Source organism: Equus asinus, chromosome 23 (genome assembly GCF_041296235.1).
Source record: "Equus asinus isolate D_3611 breed Donkey chromosome 23, EquAss-T2T_v2, whole genome shotgun sequence".
Taxonomy (NCBI): domain Eukaryota; kingdom Metazoa; phylum Chordata; class Mammalia; order Perissodactyla; family Equidae; genus Equus; species Equus asinus.
The window spans coordinates 36,488,360-36,504,608 of NC_091812.1; the positions used below are offsets into that span (position 1 = coordinate 36,488,360).

Genomic DNA, 16,249 nt, shown 5'->3' on the forward strand with positions numbered 1-16,249 from the left:
ATTGGTTAAAAGCAGGTAACATAATCTTGTGGAAGCTGTAAACTTCAGGCAACGTCAATGCCCTGAGAGTGAAAAAACCAAAGGGTGCACCACTATAACCTCTCTGCCTTCGGCTCTTCTCTTCTCGAAGTATTCCTGAGGCACAATACGTGACCAGTTTCCTTAGGAACCATGGAAAGGTTCTAGGGTCAATGAGTATGACATTTTTTTTTGGTCATTACATCATTACATTTTTTAATCATTATAGGAAAAACAAATAGAATTTCTAACATTCTTCCCATATCACAGTCAATTATCTTGCTCACTCTACTTTGGAAACCCCTGCCTTAGGCAAATTACTGCCTCTTGGTTTCTTCATCTGTAAAATGGGGATAATATCACATATTTCACAGGGTTAAATGGATCAAATAGCATATAGAAAGGTCTCTGCACGAACACTGGCATGTGATTTAAAGAAGAAATAAAAGCAAGCTTCTATTATAATTATTACTACTCTATTACACAATTGCCATGTACACTCATGTTTCTCCTAGGCTAATTAAAAAAAAAGGAACGAAAGAAAATCCCCCCTCAATGCTCTTTATATGACTGCAAGACCTGTAGCTTCTTACCTCCCACCTTCCCCTTCCCCTAAAAAACAAAACAAAATGAAACAAAACAAAAGGAAAACCAAAAACATATCAGCCTTTTCAGCTTGGAAAATAACATAAAGATTCTAAACATTTAGTAATCTTGTTCATTAACATGATGATTAATAAAAGAAGACATGCTAAATTCTCTCTTGCAGATAATTTTAATATATGTCTCTCATCCTTTCATTCAACAAAGTTGTTTTTTTTTTTAAGCAACATACAATATGCTAGGCATCCAGCTAATTGCTCAGATTTCAGAGATGAATTGAACTTGCTCAACACCCTCCAGGCACCAGCTATCTAGTGGAGGATACCGAAGAAATAATCGCATCAAAGTGATAAGTGCTGTAATGGAGGTACACACCGGTTGCTATGGGAGCAGAGTGGGACAAGTGGCTCCCTCTGCCTGGGGAAGGCAAGGAGGGCCAGTGGAAGGACGCTGGGCTATAGTTGAGTCCTGGAGGATGTGAATCGGGAACGTGCACTTCAGTTGGAGGAAAGTATATCCAACATGGCCCCTTAGGAACCAGAAGGTAGACCAGGATTCTGGAACTCAGGCATTGCAGGGAGGTCAACAAGGGTGGCAGAGGTCTGTCCATACACAGCCTTGGATGACATGCTAAGAAGACTGAAATTTATCAGATAATGGATGGGGAATAGACACAGACTTAAGCTGGAGAGTGATAGGATCACAAAGAGAATTGAGGTGGTATATTGGAGGGATGATTGTGGGAAAACAGAATCTATTGAGACTGCTGTTTGGAAAAAAGGAGAGAGAGGAGTGTTTATTTCTGTAATAAATTTACTTGCTAGTTCTAAACCCTCCACTAAATTAAATGTCGGCTGATTCACTTTGTCAAAGTTTTGTTTCCATTATTGTAGATGAAGTACTCATTTCCTAAATGGTCTTACTTGCTCCCATTTGAAGCCAGGCAACATTTCAGCCAGCATGAACAGTCTGCCTGGTGGAGGTAGAAGCTTCCTAACTTTGCCCATGGAATTTTTCTTTATGGGGGTGTTATAACAAGGTATCAATTTTCAAACCCAATATCTACTCTATTCAGAACATGATCCACAGCAGACTTACATAACAAGTGACTGTAGCCATACAGACATGAAAAAGTGACTCCTATCCCTTGATGCCAAACTAGAAAGAGAAAAGCAGCTTCAGAGAACACATTATGACTCATCAAAGTCCAAAAGGAAAACCTTCATGTGAATCCAGCATCCTGTGCAGCCTCCCGGAGTCCTTTTAGCCTCCAACCATATTTGCTTTTGTGTGATTTTCTGCAAAACAAAAGAACCCCATCGTTTTCCTCCTTAACATCAATTGTTAAATTTAGCTTTACCTCAGAGATGAAGCTCATGCTATATGTTCTACAAACTTCTTTTCATACTGAGTGAATGGTGCTGCCTTTTCCTTTCCCCTGAGCGTAGGCCTTATTTTATAAAATTCCTACTTGCTGTAATGCAAGGTACAGACAAGAGGATCTTCAGAGGACAGACCTGAAGGCAGAAGGTGGTGCTTTCTTAGAAAAACGTGAAAGGAAAAGGAGATGCGATATCTATATTTAATCTCTGTTCCTAGTGATAGATTTTACTTTTCAATTCCCATAGTTGTGTGCATATAATGCACGGACACCAACCCTTCCAAGTACTGCATCAAAATTTTATATGAGCTGAAGAATACACACATGTAACAAAGGGAGTGTTTTCTTCTTTATTTTCCCTCTGACAAAATGCCAGAAGGAATGCCCATTCTCTTCCTCCAGAGTTTTACTAAGATGATTCTTCTCTTTTTGAAATTTGGCACGACAGATGAAAGTGGAATCTTAAAGGGATAAAAAGGGCACTTATTCACAAGGGAATAAAGGTGAAGTCATCAGTTTCTGCAAATTGGCACGTGAGGTTGGCATGTCAAGGAAACAAATTGGGTCCCCCCCGATTGAAACCTAATATTACCTAATGTAATAAGCATTGCCATTAGATTAAAGCCCTTTTATAGGGAACTAAGTTATCTGGCTATGTTAATAGGTGCATTTTATTAGGCAGTTAGAAGTTATATTTTTACTACATTGCTAATTTTGTTTAAGATTTCTTGCTGTATATTTCCCAGTTAATAGTTATACTGGCATATCCTCAGGCAGAAAAACAAGTTCTCACAACAGATTCTTCAGGGCATACTATATTCTATTTCTCTTAGATGTGTTATCTTTTGTTGTCTTGAGGTTCACTTCGGGATAGACAGAAAATTAGGAAGCTAAGGTTGACAGGCAAGGAACAAGGCCTTAGAAAACTACAGGGTGAGTGATCACTGATACTCCTGGCCACCTGACAACCGTGCCCTTGCAGCCCTTCCTCCAGCAGTGGACCAGCATGGTGAACAATTCTTGTTACTTAACGACCACACAAGGCATTTGGTTTCCTTCGTTGCTTCTTGTCTTCAACTTATCCAGTGCATAGTTGTTTGTTTTTTGGGTTTTTTGTGTGTGAGGAAGATGGTCCCTGAGCTAACATCTGTGCCAATCTTCCTCTATTTTGTATGTGGGATGCTGCCACAGCACAGCTTGATGAGCGGTGTATATAGGTCCCAGCGGGGGAGCCGAACCTGGAACCCAGGGCTGTGGAAGCAGAGCTACCACCTTCACCACTACAGCACCGGCTGGCCCCCTAGCTCATAGTTTTAAGTATCCTAGAACCACTTTTCGGACCTGGCTTCTCAAATAGAGTCAATTTTGCAACAGTAAAATGGTCTTAAAATAGGATTTTACTCTAGGGGGGAAAAATCCTAAACTAAGTACTCACTGTGCACTTCGAATGACTAATTTAGACCATTACATTACAAAATAAGGGATAAATCATATTTTTCGTAACACTACGGTACAGGAACAGTTTTAATTTTAAGAATTGAGCACCTACATTAGTCTGAGTCTAGAATAATGGGCCCCTGATTTAAAATCTCCTAACATTCTTTCACACTTCATAAAACTAAAAATAAAACTGTCTCAGCAAACACCGACCTATTCGTCGGGCCAAAGCACGGTATTTCAAGGAAAACTGGAACAAGAGGTCTCAAAACCGCAAAGTACCAGCAGTTTACTCTTGGTAACCTTAATTGCTCTTAAATGCGAGGTGGGAGAGAAGAGACTACGGTCTGTAGAGAATAAGAGATTTATTCCCCTTCTTAAATCAAAAGCAGATTCCACGCTTCCACTGCCCCCTAACCCGCGCGCCCCGCCCCCACGGGGTTGTTTTTCCGTATTTTTGTATGTTTTACGCGAAGATGACAGGTGAGGGAAGGTTGAAGTGCTGTGTCTGGTCCACAAGTAAATAGAGGAGTTAGGGCGGGCTTATTTATTTATCAGGCGCTCAGCCTTTCAGCTGTTTTTCCCTCATCGGCATTTGGAAGCTTACAGTCCTTTAGAAAAGAGACAGATTTGGCAAGAATGTTCTTTGTGCCGGCCTCCCTTTTTACGGAGGAGAGTTGGGGCAGATTATAATTACAGCCTTGGGTGGGGGGCGGGGGGTGAAGAAAAAGTTTCAGCCGGCACGACAATGCCCGTTTTTTTCATAGTCAACACTGTGTCACAAACAGCTTTGGTGCCACTCGGAGCCCTTCCCCGGTCCCCTCCCTTTCCCTCTGCAGGCTGGCTCTGGCAGGCGGAGGCACGGTTAAATTCCAGCACCTTCTCCACATACCCCCAAACTACTACGCGCTATTACTACGGCTGCCCTCCCTTTCGCGGCGCCTCCTCCGCTTCCCCAGACTCCCTCCGGAGCCCGGCAGCGCCCCTGAACAGGACTGCCAGCAGAGGGATAACGGACGGCCAACTCCATCAGGGCTTGGGGCTTTCTGCGTCCTGCGCAGTTTCTCTGCTCCAGGCACAAACACGGCCCGAGAGCCGGCGCCTTGCAGACACACACGGATCCACGCATACAGTAGAGCTGTCTCGATCCACATTCTTGCACACCGCCCCCTCCTCCCCCCCGAGCTCCCGGAGTCGCTGAGCGGGGCGAGTGACAGGCGCGTCCCGCCAACCCGCGCCCGGGCGGGCAGGGAGGAGCGGCGCGCGGGGCCAACTGCGGTGCGTCTTCCGGCGCCCGTGGAGGCGGCGAGGGTGGGACGCGGGGCGGAGCCCGAGTTTAGGAAGAGGAGGGGATGGCTGTCATCAATGAAGTCATATTCATAATCTAGTCCTCTCTCCCTCTGTTTCTGTACTCTCGGTGACTCAGAGAGGGAAGAGATTCAGCCAGCACACTCCTCGCGAGCAAGGTAAATATAACTTACAACTCCTTTTTCCTCTTTCCCCTCCCTCTGGCCACCGGGCTGCAGCCGCCGCACAAACCCCTCCGGCACCGCGCCGCCTTTGCTGGGGATTATTCATTATTATCCTAATTATTATTTATTGTGCATGCACGGAGACCAAAACAAACAGGCGGGCCAACCGCCACAACAAAAAAGCCCGCCTCCTCCCCGCGGGCCTCAGGTGGAATGCTCTAACGACAGCTCCCGGGCGGCGGTGGAGGAAACGGGAAAGTTTCAACCGAACCTTGCTGTTCTAATAATAACAGTAATAATTACTACTTCAAGGAGGCAAGGGGGGAAAATCCCAACAAACCACAGCCTCGACCCTGGGTAGGCAGTCAGCGATGCGCTGCCAACTCAAGGTTGCAACACACACACACATTCGGCAAGGTTGCAATTCCCCCATCCCCTTAAAAGCCGGGGGTGGGGGACTGAGGAGGAGGGGGAAGGCAGGAGGACCGGGGAGGAGGATGGAAACGCGACAGTTCATCCCGAGCAGTCCTCCCGGAAGAGTTGGAAGGGGAGCGGGAGAGGAGGGCGAGAAGCCCAGGCTGGCGGCGGGGCGCCAACGAACGCGGCTGCCACCCGCTTCCCGGGGACTTGTTTAAAGGGCTCCGGCTGCGGAGACGCGAGCCGATCGCGGCGGGAGAAGCCCGAGCTGGCGCGCCGAGGAGGCGGCAGCCACCGCCGTGGGGCCGGTGCGTGCCGGATCGGAGGTGTCACCTCCACTTTGCGCTTTCCCTCGGCCAGGGATGGGGACGCTGACCGGTAGGCAGGCCTTAAGGCAAAGGGGCTGCAGGGGAGCTGCGCCCAGAGCTCTGCGGACGTCCCTGCTCCTGGTACCTGGCGGCGGCGCGGGATCGGGTATTGAAGTTCTGGGTGTCCGGCCCGGGCCGCACGGCTAGTAGGGAGGGAGGAGGCCAAGAAGAAGGAGGTCGGAGGTGCCCGCCGGGCTCAGTTACCCTGTCCTCCCCCTCCCCGGGTTTGTTTTCTTTTGCTTTGCGTCTTCCCCTAGCTCGAGCCGCGGGAAGCGCGGGCGTAGGTCTTCTGCGATCGTCCGGGAGCCTGGGGCACGCTGGGGCCAGGGAAAGCCACCGTGGCTGCGGGCCGGGGAGGCCATGATCCGGATAATCCTCTCTGCCTGACTGTCACAAACAGGACCCGCGCGCGCCCGGGCAGCGGCGGTGGTGTTCGCCGGAGAAGGGAAGGGCTGCAGGGGGGAGGGAATGGGGGGTGGCGAGGGCGGGAGGCGGGGAGACCGGGTGGGAGCCTCCTCCCAACGATGACACGCACCCCTTCCTTCTCGCTCCCTGCTTTCGAGTTTGCTTTATTCCCATCCCAACCTGGTTTACCCCTTGCTCTGTTCTCCCCCTCCGTTGGCCGTCTTTCATCCTCCCGTTTGCGTTGCAAAACATGGCCATGCCATCTGCAAAGGTGTCGCGATGCACTTCCCCAAATAACCGGTCCGGCGCGCCGGTCCCTAGGAGCCCTCCGGCCGCGGGGCGCACACCGATCCTGGTGCCCCGGGTGCCCCGCACCAGGCCTCGCAGCCTGGGCGCAGTTGCACCGCGCGGGGCGGGGCGCAGCAGTGCGGGCTCCAGGGGACACCCGCGCCCTGGTCCGGGCACTCGGGCCGGTTTCCGGTACACGCGGGGAAATCGCCTCCTGCCAGTGTCTGCGCGCTCGCCCCCGCCTCCGCCGCCTGGATTGCATTATTATTTTTATCCGGGTTGCCGTTTGCGGCAGATCCTGGTGAGCGCCGGGCTGGCCGGACTGCTGGGGGTGGGGGCTGGGGGTGGAGGGAAGTTGGACGCGGATCAGGCAGGAAAAAAAAAGTTTGGCAGGGCTGCTAAGTAGGGTGGGGTGGGTTGGAAGGGGGCGGCGAGCTCCTGCGGCTCGCGTCTACGCGCCCTCGGGGCCGCCGCGAGTGTGTCTGCGCGTGAGTGTGAGTGTGTGTTGTGCGCGCCGGGGCCAGTGCGTCGGGAGCAGCGGCGCCGGCAGCCGCTCCTGCCCGCGCCCTCCCCGGGAGCCCCGGGAGGACGAGGCGAGGTTTGGTGGCGGGGGCAGGCGGGGGTGGCGTGTGCGTGTGGCCGTGAGTGTGAGTGTGAGTGTGCGCGCGCGAGCGGCAGAGAATCAGGAAGTCACAGCGGCGAAGCGCACACAGACATGTTTGATCGCCGTGACATGACGCGCGCGAGGGAGGAAGCGGCGGCGGCGGCGGGGGCCGGGCCGCGGGCTCGGGCGCGGGCCTAGGGCTCCGGCGGGGAGCCCGGCTCCGGGCCGCGGGCCGCGCCGCCGCTGCAGGCTCGGCGAGCCCCGCGCCTCTTTTTGTTCGGCGTCCCCCAGGTAAGGAGCCTGCGCCGCCGCCGCCCGCTGCGTGCGGAGCTTTCCAGCTCTTTCCCTGCCGGCCCCCTCCGGGCTCCGGCTCGCCTTTCCTGCAAAGTCAGGCGGGCGGGGGACTCGGGCTCCCTGCCCCCCGATCGATCGCGTGGAAAACTTTCCAGCGGGAGGCACCGTGAGGGGGAGGAAGAAGGCCTTGCTGGCTGCTGTCGCTTGTCAGTTCTTTCTCCTTCGGGTCCAGAGACTGGAGTCGCTGCGTCTTGGGGCTGTTGCACATTCAAACTTCGGGCCTAAACGTCCCTCCAACTCTCGCAGGATTTACTCCAGCAATAACATAAATATTCAAAGTCGTCCACTTGGTCTTACCAGGCATTGGGATTTTTTAAGAGAAGGAGACAGGCTTGGGAGTCGAGGGAAGTGGGGGTGTTGTGCAGAATTCATTCCTTCTTTCCTGTCTGCACCGGTTGTTATGTAATTTAGTAGCACATGGGTGCAAAGCCCACACTGGGCTTCTCCCTTCCTTTGTTTATGTAACTTTTGGGAGAGTTTTGCAAGGTTGTCGCCTTTTCTCGCTCCTCCCTAACCTGATGGAGGTTGGTGCTTTTGAAAAAGTAAAGCGACCCGGGTCAGTATTTTCTGGAGAGGTGTCATCATTGTCTCTTGGTCATTATGTAGGCTGTGTTCCTAGGATGTGTAATGTGATAACAAGGAGCACGTTAAGGAGACACGTTTGTCTAACTACATCGAGTGGTTATTTTTACCGTCTCTGCGTTACCAATAGCAGAGTTAAATTTTAAAATTCCTTTCCAAAGGACTTTTTAATTTACACCTGGTTGTGCCATATTTGTAGGAACAGAATGCTTGTATGAACAGAAAGATTGTTGCTTGCGAGTTGAATAGAAGAAAATTCCTGTCTAACCATCTACGACTCAGAAACCCTTGAGAGCTGTACTAAAATAAAAGCCATCCCCAATGTCGTGTGTATATATAAGTATATACTGATATATGCACATTCGAGTGTTTCAGTAATACCTTCCACTAGTTATTTGGGGGACCACTACCCCTGGCTTGTTTGCCAACGCTAGACTTGGTCGGCTTCCAGCCTACTTCTAGCACATTGGTGGTGTTAAGAGGTGTGGCAGGTTTGAATCCCAGTTGGTGCATTGTTATGCAAATTGAGGCACACTTTCTCTTTTAGGAATCTAATTGCCCTTTTATTCTCCTGGACTTTTTTTTTTTTAAGCTCCCTGACAACTCAAATGTCTGCTCTTGGAAAGGGGGTTTGGAGATGCCTATTAGGTGCAAAAAAATGTTGATTGAAAGTGGACTGAGGGAAAAAAGCAAACCTGTAGACTGAGGTCCATCTACTTTGTTGGGGGCATTAAAGAGAGATGCCATATTGGTAAAGAATGCTGTGAAATAAATTAGGATTTGGGGGTCTGAGAACCCTGAAAGAATTGGCACAGGAGAGCGAGTGCTTCCTTCGATGCGGCCCTTCTCTTGTGAGTGACATCAGTTCCATCCCAGCTTCGGGACCTCACTGCACTGTGGTATTTCACAGAAAATATTCACCACAAGAGTGTGTTCAAAGCAGCCTTAGATCTTTTCTCTTGTTCATTTTTAAAGTGGTTTTTGAGCATTTCTCTTGTCAAGTTTCTTGTAAAGTGCTTTGACCAACACCTGAGGCTTGGAATTGACCAAAAAAAAAAAAAATTACCTCTGCTTGTATTATATTGTTAATGCTTGAATTATGTTTAAAACATTTCTGGCAGTATAACTAGAAAGTAACACTTTGGCAAATAATTATTTAAAACTTTTTCTTTGATTAGGTTTAAGATAGGTCATTTTACAGACCAGTATAAAAGAACATCTGACTCTTTGCTGGGAGATAATTGTGATACCCGCCTTATATTACTGTAACATTCTGACATTTCATTTTAAGGCCTTATTATGTATTGGAGCAAGACCATAAAACAGAAAACTTTCATAAATTATAAAAGTGGTGCTGTCCTCCAGTGTTTTCATGGTTTTTTTTTCCCCTTTAGAAGTCTTCCTTTGTAAACAAGGCCTTTGTTTGTCAAACTCTCCTAGGTCAGCAGGTTTTTGATACTCCCGAGAAATAATAAATCACTATTTATGACATCTTGACACGCTGCCATGAGAACAACTGAATTGTCACAGATATAATGCTAAGGAGCGTTTCCCAGCGCTAGTACATTGAGGGTGTATTGGTAGGTCCTGATTTAACCACCAGAAGTTTTGATTCTCGCTGTTTCTGGTCAAGACAATTTTAAGGGAAGTCATGGACGATTTGTTGCTTAACATGAGTGGCCTTAGAAAGCTCTCTATAAATGAGTCACGCTTCTCTTCTGCAGTATTTCTGGTGAACTGATGAGAAAATTTCCCTAATGTCAAAAGCCACATTTGGGAGCTGCTTCTTTTTTTTCTTGTCACTTTTTTATATAAAAGAATTATCTTGTGAATTGCTCCTTTTCCTTAAATGTATTCTGTGGATTGTTTTTGACCAATAGAGGATGCTGAATTTTCTGTCATCTTTGAAAGAGTTTGTATTATGGAAATTTTGTCTCTAGTCAGTTACTAAAGTCATGGATCATTCCATAAGTAGTTGGGAATAGAAAATGCAGAAGGTGGTAAATAATTTGGTAGAGTTTTTAGGAAGGCCAGGGGTGTTTATTTTTTCTACATAGAAAATCATGACTTTATATTTACCAGGGAATATGGAAGTCTAAAACTTAGTTCTCTCAGAGTCATTGTGAAAGATAGCATATTTATTTGCCTAAGATATTTATCACCAAGTTAAATGGGACCTTGCAACCTGAGTTTGGAAAACTTTACAACTTTATTACTGTTTATTATGACTTTATTTTTTCTCGTATTAATATAGTAGTTTTCCTTGAAAGTGTTCAGGTTATGTTAAAGAGAGCTTTTTAGTAATACAAGTCCTAAAGATAAAGATACTTGAGTAATTAAACTTTAGCAAAACATATAATAGAGCTGATGAAATTCAGGAGCTAAATAGCTGGGTGTTTCGAATGTTGGGTATAAACCACTCATTAATTCACTCATTTGGAAGAATGCTTTAGATATGGAATATGGGATTTTTGACTGAAACTTTGTCGTAAATGATGCCCTTCTAGACTTCTGGATTTGTAATACATTATTATGTAACTGGAGGCTACTATGAATTGTGATGTTTTATTAGAAATATAAGACTTCCAGGACATTCAGACAGTTATAATCAGGCTATATGTCTCTATGATGTAAAACCTTTAAAAATATCACAATGTTCTGTTGTAGGTTTAGATGTGGAAGCATCAGCTTAACCATCAGTCTTTTACCAACATATCATCTACTTGTATGCAAACAGTCATGTTTTAGAAACTTTTTAGAAACTGATCTAATTTAAATATGAGTTGGCCCTTTTGTAAATTGATGAATGGAATCCACAGAAGTTGAAATACATTTCAAGTTTAAAAACCATTAAATATAATTATAACTCCTCCTTCTGTTTTTTTTTTTTTATACTGAATTCAGAATTTGGGAGTTAAAATTACTTAAAAATAGAAAAAAATTTCTGACCAAATGGATTGGGATAAGTTGGTTTACAGGCTAACAGTAGTCCAAAGGAAATTCTCTGTCAGTTTGTATTTAGATTGTGATTTTCCTTGTTTGGGATGGCTGTATATTTCTTTACCTCCTTCATGTTGTATATTCTAGTTTTTACCATCCCCTGGGAGATGTCATTGAACTTGGAAATTGACTGTCCATGAGGAAAGCTCTCTCCCGTCTCTTCTCCCTGTGCTTTGTTGAACTGGGCATATAATAGCTTTGCAAATATTTGCAACTCTTTTGTAGTTTATTGTTGTGCTGTATCCTACATGTACTAGAATGCTATTAAGCCAAGTCCAAAATTCTGTAAAACATAAATGATCAGCAATTGAGAACTTGTGTGTTTTAAAGAATGTACCTGGGGCTGGCCTGGTGGCGCAGCAGTTAACTTCACACATTCCACTTTGGCAGCCCGCGGTTTGCCAGTTCGGATCCCGGGTGCAGACATGGCACCGCTTGGCAAGCCATGCTATGGCAGGCGTCCCACATATAAAAAGTAGAGGAAGATGGGCATGGATGTGAGCTCAGGGCAGTCTTCCTCAGCAAAAAGAGGAGGATTGGCAGCAGATGTTAGCTTAGGGCTAATCTTCCTCAAAAAAATAAAGAAAGAAAGAAAGAATGTACCTAACCATTTAAACATATGAATAGCAAATAGCAGAGGCCATGTGAAACACGGAGAGATCAGGGTAAGCTCTCTTGGGTCCTTGGGTTGATAAGGGCTTCAAGATGGGGTAGGGTTGCTGCTGGAGGAGGATGGGTGTGGGGGTGCTGATCATCATCCGAGATCAGAAGAAAGCCCTGAGATGGCAGGGACCTGTGCAGCTGAAGAACCTGTGGGAGGACCAGTGTACCTGTTTTGACCTGGTTGCCCAGGGCAAGAGGTTCCAGTTGGGGAGAATTTTCGGAAGATCAAGTTGGAGATGGTAGAAAGACTTGACTCCCAGGCTGCATGAATATTTTATACAGTGTTTTGGAGGCTTGTCTCTCAGAAGTTTTAAGCAATTCATGAACAAAAGCGATTTGAGAGTAATCTGGCAGATGGAGGATTCAAATTCAGAGTGGGAATTGAAGCCATTATAAGGATCCTCACAGTAATGCACAGTTTTGTACAATAGCTCACAAGGTGTCTTCATAGCTAATATTTTATTTGATTCATACCAAAATTGAGCCTGTAGCTGGCTACCAGCATGCCTATTCTGTAGAGGATGAACTTGAAAGTCAAAGAAGTCAAATGAACTATGTGGTGATTTTTTTAATTGTAAATGGCCATTATCCATTTTAATTGCAGGAAGGTTAAAGGGTTCTTTCTTGAATTTGTTGCTGTTATGAAGGTGGGGCAAGGGGAACATATCAAAGCTCGTCCATCATATAACCAGGGTTTGTTCAGCATATAATGATCCAGTTTTACTGCTAAGTCAAAGTGTGCCATCTCAACCAGAAAGGTGTTTAAAGTATGTACTTTAGATTCTTCTATGTTTAATGTATAAATAAAATTATCTGAGCAGACAGAGAAGGAAGTGGCTATCATTGATTCCTTTTTTTTTTTTTGAGGAAGATTGGCCCTGAGCTAACATCTGTTGCCAATCTTCCTTTTGTTTTTTCCTCTCCCCAAAGCTGGAGTACATAGTTGTATATCCTCGTTGTAGGTCATTGTAGTTCTTCTATGTGGCTTAATGAGTGGTGTGTAGGTCCCTGCCCGGGATCAGAACCAACGAACCCCGGGCCACTGAAGCAGAGTGCACAAACTTAACCACTTGCCCCAGGCTGGCACCTTATCATTGATTCTTATCAGTGTCCCAAATGAGGTTGCCTTACAAAGGGGCCTAACAGAACCTAGGAAGGATGGGTGTAAATATACATGAAATACTACATTTCAGGGTGTCATGCTTTGAAATTAGCTTTTGTTGGTTTGGTTTGATTCTGACCAATTGCCTGGCAGTTTGGTGTTCAACTGAATTTTAGAAGTGATAACTGCCCATGATTACCTTTATGACTACCAATGGACGTGAGTCTTGGGTTAGAGAGATGCTCTGCTGTGGTGTTTTTTTGTTGAGTGGCTTCTAGTACTTTCTCTTAAAGACCCTTTTTAAAAGAATTTTTTCCTTTTGTGGAAATGTTGGCTGTCTTCACCGAGGAGATCATCGAATTTCATCACAGGTAGACTCTTCTAAGAACTGACTCATGGAATCCACAGGGTGATAATGTTAACAGCCAGGTTCCTGTGGGGGCAGTGCCTGGGGGTCACCGGGCAGTAATTAGCCTCTGCAAAGTTTGTTCTTATCTTTTGTCTTGCACAGAGCTGCCTCAGAGCCTTTGCCAGGTCTGACTCTGGGCAAGGACGATCCCAAGGCAGTTTATTTAAAGTGAGGGCAGCCGCCCACATCCTAATTTGTTTCCTTGACTGAAGGATGACGCGTTCACAGAAGCCTAACAAACAGAGCATAATTTTAATCCCACCGCTTTTTCAAACATCTTCGACGTTGAACGGTAAAACGACAGGAAAAACCACAAGAGAAATGTTTTCCATACTTTTCCAGAGTTTCGGTCCAGCAACATATCATGTTAACTTGAAGCCCAGTGTGGTTTTTATCCGTGGCACAAATCATGTTGCACACTGTTTAAAGTTGCATGTCTCAGACCAAGAAGCAAGAGCTTTGGTAATGTTTCATCACCTATCCTGACAACCTTGGCCTCTAAACCAGAAACTTTGGGTAGATTTATTTCCTTTATCTTCATTGCTGCTCCCCTTACCCACCCTCCGCTCCCCTATTAGGCACAGCAGTGCTGTGTCCCAATTCTAAAGATATTGCTACTTCTGGTGGGGGAATTATCAATCCGGTTATAGAGAAAGCTACATTGCAAACAAGAAGCCCTTCAGGCTGAGAGAGATGTTCTGAATCAGCAAACAGATGTAGAAAGTACACTTAGCTTAACTGTCCCCTGAGCCTTATTATTCCCAGGTAACAGCCAGAAAAAAGACTTGAGTTATTTTTAGGGATGTGGACTGGGCCTAATTTTGATTTCTAATATTCTGCCTTTGACCTGTACCCCAAAGTCTTTCTATAAATGCTGCAGTGATAAAGATCTGCTGGAGAGCCAGCATTTCCCCACACTTCCTTATGATGTCTGGTGAAGAGTTATTTAAGAGGTGTCGTCTAGCCAAGGTGGTTGTGCTTCCCTAAACTTTCTCTGTGACTAAAAAACACGTTTCTGGGAAACTTTTTTTTTTTTTTTTTAACTTCAAGGCCTGGCTGAAATGCTGCCTTCCCCAGGAGGCCTCTGCTAATGCCCTTTTTTCCTTCCTCCACCCTTCAAGCTGCAAGTCGTCTCTCCTGCCCCGTGCCTGCATTGGATGCTTTAGCTGTGGCTCTCTTGTCTTGTGGGATCTTCGATTTGTTCTCTCAGTGTTGTTTATGGTTTAAGTCCTGCTTCCCTGTCAGACTTGCAGAGGCCTGGGGTACGCCTTCTGGTCATTTTTATATATCCTGCAAGCCTGTGCCCAGTGGAGATTCAGGACAGTGGGGAATAGACAAGTAAAACCAGCCTTCTGGATGTTCAATTAAATGTCATCAGCTATTTCTTCAGTTCGTGACATTGTCTCCGATTCACATTCCCTCTAGGGCTTTTCTTTACTTCTCTGTCCCCGCCTAAATTCATATATTATCCCAGCCAAATCTTAACCCTTTGCAAAATCTCTCTGCCATTGCTTCATCTTTGTTTCTACACCCTGTGTGTTGTTGCTCTGGCCCAAGTGAAAACTTGCCATGCTAGGGAATGGCCTTGCCTGAGGAGTGTCGCTGCTCAGTTTTGGGCTGGGAGTGAAGAGATAAAAAGTTCTACTTATAGATGTGACTTTGGGCAAGCTATGTGGTCCCTTCCTGGCCTCATCCTTTAAATGGGGATGTGGCAAAATGTCTCCTCAGTTCAAGTCACTAAAATTACTATGAAGCACATGTGGGTGCATTTAAATATTACCGCAAGTGTGGGGGTCTTTGGTATTTCAGTTGATTGCAGTAAGAGAGTAAGGTACACGTTTTGTCATAGTTGTCACGGTTGGACCAGTGACCCTTAAAATCCCATGAACTTGAACTCCTTTTCATATGCAGATGGGTGTGCTGAAGCTTTCAGCTGAGGGGTAAGGAAGGTTGGGCTGCGGGAAGATGTCCATCCATGGTGGCAGGAGTTGTGGGAAGCTCTGAGGACTTTTATTTTTAAAAACACACACTCCCCAGTTGTAAAGACAGGAACGTCAGGGCGAAAAAAAGACAGGGTGTACTGCTGAAAAATTCTTGGCTAAGAACACAGCGGCATGGCCCTCAGGGAGTGCTGGTCTGAGGTAGAGAGAGGCGTAATGGGGGAGGAGAGGGGACTAGCGATGCCTATGTATGGGGAGGTCTCTGTGCCTTACCTCCCCCCACACACACAGATAACATTTTTTTCAGTAAAGTAGCCACATAATTGTGGAACAGGTCGTTCTTTTCTGTGACAGTGTAAAACTCCTTCCTGCCCAACATGAAAGAGAAATAGGTTTTGAGTATTATCTTGTGGACAGACCTACTATTACCTTATCAGGTTATCTGAACCCTCTTCCCTCCCCCATCCCTACCATGTCTGCTGCCACCATCGCGGCCCCATCTGCATCATTTCATTGGTACCTTGAAGAAAAGAAATAAAAGGGTTCGGATTCTTAGGGATCCCAGTAGGGTTGGTGAGGGAGAAGCTGAGTTGGCCAGTACTGGAGGTTAAGCCTTAACCACAGTAAATTAGGAATAACACTTGCCTCTGCTTCAGACTTGCACCTCTTTGTAATTTATACCCCCGAGTTGCTTTACACTGTGGAAAAGTTTAATTAGGTACTCAAGCTGTACGATAAAGTTGTCACCAGGAATGAAGAGGAAGAAGTAAGAGGCCGGGACTAGAGCTGCGTGTCTGAGAGGAGCGCCTCTTCAGTACGCTTGAGTGATGGCAGCAAGGTGCAAATCCGGGGACAGGCCAGGTCTGCCATGGAGGTTCACTGAGGAACGCCACCACACCCAGGACTGGAGGAAGTCTGCGAGATGCTCCAAGTCAGGGACAGACAGGTGGAGGGAGCCTTGAGATGCTCCTCTCTCGGGCCAGAAGAAGCCTAGAGACCCTAGAGGAACAGCACTTTGCCCAGGGCCCCAGGGTTGGTGGTGGCCCTAAGAGTAGAAGATGAGACGTCCAGGTCTCTGGACTCCCAGACAGAAGCCAGAGAGTGTCACATTCAAATTGTGTGACAGTCCAGATTCCTGCCATTCATTAGCTGTGTGGCACAGCCAAGTTTCCTCATTTGTTAAACTTTGCTATTTCTCTGAGCTAC

The 16,249-nt window shown here is 46.4% G+C and overlaps 1 protein-coding gene across 6 annotated transcripts in view; it reads left to right on the forward strand.

The window, feature by feature from the left end:
* The first annotated feature begins 4,767 nt into the window (after nucleotides 1-4,767).
* The window catches only part of SMARCA2 (SWI/SNF related BAF chromatin remodeling complex subunit ATPase 2), a 166,781-nt gene continuing 155,299 nt past the window's right edge, over nucleotides 4,768-16,249 (forward strand). For 2 of the 6 annotated variants that reach the window (XM_070495809.1, XM_070495814.1), the window contains exon 1: nucleotides 7,143-7,284. The gene's annotated coding sequence lies outside the window, so the exon portion shown is untranslated. Of the gene's footprint in view, nucleotides 4,906-5,503; nucleotides 5,637-6,572; nucleotides 6,691-6,881; nucleotides 6,988-7,142; nucleotides 7,285-16,249 lie in introns of those variants that run through there. The other 4 variants (XM_044756940.2, XM_070495812.1, XM_070495813.1 and 1 more) reach the window with 4 other exon arrangements.